Source organism: Marmota marmota, unplaced genomic scaffold (genome assembly GCF_001458135.2).
Source record: "Marmota marmota marmota unplaced genomic scaffold, marMar, whole genome shotgun sequence".
Lineage (NCBI taxonomy): Eukaryota > Metazoa > Chordata > Mammalia > Rodentia > Sciuridae > Marmota > Marmota marmota.
The window spans coordinates 63,475,267-63,479,414 of NW_026000174.1; positions in this window are offsets into that span (position 1 = coordinate 63,475,267).

Genomic DNA, 4,148 nt, shown 5'->3' on the forward strand with positions numbered 1-4,148 from the left:
CGCCCGCGGCTTCTCCCTCGGCCCTGGGTGTCCGTTCTGGACTCTTGGAGGTCTGCTCAGAGCTGCTCAGGAGGAGCCGCCGAGGCGGAACCAGCGGAATCCCAGCACCGAGGGAAGGCCTTGGGTGGGTTAGGCTCAGTCCGCGGACTCCCGGGGCCCCCGCGCACTCCTTTCCATAAGTTGGCTATAGGACTGGCCATGGATCCAAGTGTCCCCGGACAAAGGACGGGCCGGCTCCTCGGAACAGCTTCCGTTTTCCCCAAAGTAACCCGTTTTCCAAGCCCCTAGATTGCAAGAGTCCCTTCTGTGCGGTTAGTGCTTCTTAAACCGCAGCGGGCCTTTTATGCATCCTCACTTGTCTAGCATTGACAAGACCCATGGTGACACAGCAGGTCTCTGAGGCTACTGCTATCTGCTGTGTGCAGCTTATATCAACCAGGCCTGCAGGCGAATGCCATTCCTTTTGCCTTTCAGCAGCTGTGAGCTTAGCCCAAGGGCACCATGCTCCTAAAATTCCAAACCTAGTTAGATATTGATTGAGACCATTCTTGCTCACTCAAAAACCAACTCCAACCAGCTTGTGGGAAATGGGATCCAGGGGCCGTGGTAGCACCCAGCGCCAAATCACCCCAGGTCTTATCCTTCTCCACTTGACAGCGTTCTTTCTTTTTTATGTCAGCACCCTTTCAGTAAATTCCCTCAAAAGTGTTTTGTTTTGGTTTTTTTTTCAAATTCTACAGTAAATGAATCTGATTGGCTAAGATAATCATCTTGCCCCTAGTGTTATTCAACTTTGTGACACTGTGTCCCAGATACCTGACAAGAACAACTTAGGGGAGGAAAAGTTTATTTGGGCTCCCAGTTCCAGAGGTTTAGTCCATGATGGGCCGAGTCCATTGCTTTGGACTCAAGTAAGGCAAAACATAATGGCGGAAGGGTGGGACAGAGAAGTGCCACTCAGCTCATGGCAGCCAGAAAGTGGAGAGAGAGAGAGAGAGAGAAGGGGCTTCGGGGAAGATGAACCCTTCCAGGTCATACCCCACTGACCCACCTTCTCCAGCCATGTCCCCCTACCTACAGTTACCTTGCATTCAGTCCACTAAGGTGGACTGATTAGGGTACAGTTCTTGTGATCATTGCACCTTAGCATATTCCTGCATTCACAGGAGCTTTTATGGGACACCTCATATCCAAACCAGAACATTCAGCCCCTAGCCCTTAAAAGCTCATGTCCATCTCACAATGCAAAATGCAGTTAGCTCACCTCTAAAAGTCCCGTAGTCTTAACAATTTCAGCATTGCCCAAAAGTTCAAGCTCAAAATATCAAAAGCAAGTTACACAGGTCCAACATACAGTGGCACAGAGTCAACATTTCCATTCCAAAAGGGAGGAATGGAGGCATAGAAAGAAGGGATGGGACCAAAACAAAACCAAAACCCAGCCAGGCAAACAGGTCCTGTAACTCTGTACAACATCTAGCACAGATGACAGCAAGATGTGCTCTCCAAAGGAGAGCGGTCCCTCTCCCTTGGCGGGTAGCAATGCACATGGGCTCTTTTAGCCTGGCTCTCTCCACAGCCAGCTACCTTTCTTGGCAGACAATCCATGTTACTGGCCTCTCTTAATTCCTGGGGTCTCCGTTCCAGCTTCAGCTCACCTTCAGAGCTTCCTGCATCACCCTCTCCAGGCAGCCCACAGGGATTCTGACCCTGCTTCACTTTGCCTGGCCTCCCAGGCCTTCCTTGAAAATATCAGTGGAAGCCTCCATGACTCCTTAATTCCAGCATCCTGATCATGGCTGTAGTGGCCTCTGGAAGCTGAGCACAGTTACTTTCTAGCCCATGGGGGCAGGGCGCCCCCATGATCAGGTCTCAAAGGAGTTTTCCCTTCTACAACCTTGATCCTGCAATGGGTGTGGTCCTGCAAATTCCTGAGATGCCTGCAAGGCTTTTTCCCTAGGGCCTCTTGTACAAAGTACTCAGCATCTCTTTAGTGTCTATAACCTCTTTAGCAATCACAGCTTCCTTGGCCCCAGGTTTACACACATTTTTCTTTCAGCCAGTCCACAAGTTTTTAAAAATTCTTTAGCTCTGCTTTCTGTTCCCAATTCTCACATTACACCCAGATAAAATCTACCAGCAAAATCCAAGTCACTGCCTAAATACTGTGTGCTGCCTTGAAATTGCCTCCACCAGATTAATTAATCCATCATCTTTAAATTCAGTTTCACATAAAATCCCAGGACATGGGCAAAGAGTAGAGAAGTTCTTTGCCAAAATGTAACATGGGTGGCCTCTAGTCCAGTTCCTAATAGAGTCCTCATTCCCCTCTGAAACCTCAGGAGGGTTCGTGTCTCCTTTCTGGTCTGCTGGGTTCCCACCATGATCACCCATCTAGCTCCCGTTACGACATTCAAACCGTTTTCCAGCCTGCATCCACCACACTTTTCCAAACTCCTCCTGCATACTTGCTCCAGAGGCTTTTGAATCCCATGGTCTGGTTAGTTACAGCAACGACCCCACTTCTGCTACCAATTTCTGTGATAGCCAGCTTTGTGTCACTGTGACTGAAATCCTTACAAGAACAACTTAGAGGAGGGAAAGTGTATTTGGGCTCATGGTTTTGGAGTTTCAGTCCCTGTCAGCTGGGTCCTTTGCACTGGGCCCGAGGTGAGGCAGAACATCATGGTGGAGGGGCATGGTGGAGGGGTCCTGTCCACCTCGTGGCATCAGGAAGCAGAGAGAGGAAGGGGCCACAGGGCAGACCTTCCGGTGGGACTCACCTCCAGCCACTCCCCACCTTCCCACAATCCATCTGAACTAGGATGGACTGATCAGGTCAGAGCTCTCCTCACCTAAGCCTTGCATCTCTGGATGTCCCCGCATTAGCACGGGAGTTTGGGGGGGACACCTCATATCCAAGACCCCCATGGAACAGAACTTCCTCATGCTTGCCACCTCACAGGCCACCAGAGAGCCTATGGACTCATGCCCCTTGCATCAAGTGGCCACCCTCTCTAATCAGTGGCCACCGCTCAGAGCACAGCCTATCCTAGAAGGGAGCAGTGAAGAAGCCAACTCAGCTGCTGCCCCCAGTGCCTGGCAATTCCTTGGGGGTACCTTGTTGTTGGTTTTGCAAGCATTTTACTTTGAGCCTAATGTAAGAACTAGCATTGACGGTAGGTGCCAGAAAACTAAGATGAACTATTTCACTTAGGTCAGGAGAGCCAGGGCCGACGACCTTGTTTTTGCCACAGACCCTTCTGAGCTATGCATATCAGTTTTGAGGGGGAAAAAATTAGAAGGCACTACAGATGGATTAGCTGGCATTTATATTCAACGACACTTTCACTCACTCATACCATGCAGGAAGGTGGAATGTGATGGCTGGAGCTAACAGAGTCATCTTGAACCATGAGGCAACTATGGAAATAGGGGCCACACCCAGCAGCACGAACAAAATAGTAGACCCCTGGACCCTGACACCACAGGGCACCATGACACTGCTGGATTCCTTCCTCTGGACTTTCACATGACAGGGAAATAAGCCTTTGTGTAAGCCACTGTTGTTTCCACTCCCTATTTGTCCATTAGATGACTCTGCTTCCTCTAGAAAGTCCCTCTTGTATCCTGAAGGTCAGGCAGGTGTCCCCTTGCATGTTATTGACGTCCCCCACGTCTCCCTCCTTGAGCATTCACATTTTTCTGCACTTAACCTCCCCCCCTTCCCTCTAGGCAATAACTTCTAAGGACGGGCAGAGACCCGGGTTCCTGCACCGTCTCATGCCCACGCCAGGAACTGCTAAAGCTAAAGACCCGTGAGTGAGTGCCACCGGCACCTTGAAGTGCCAGGGCGAGGGACAAAGCGCTGCATTCTCAGTGTCCTGGACCATTGTCAAGCCCTGGCGGTGGGCTGGGCCCTGCTATCACCAGAGATGGGGGGCGCCGGCAGAGGCCGGGGAAGGCAGAGGACAGGTGGCCCTGACACATGGGGGGGGGGCGGATTTTCTAAGTTACAGGACAAAGCCAGTTTGAGAAGCGTCGCCTCCCCTTGCTCACCTTCATTCAACCATTCCACGCCCCCGACCACCTGCCCACCCACGCCGTGGGGACACGGCGAGCAGCTGCTGTCCCCAGGCTCAGGGGAG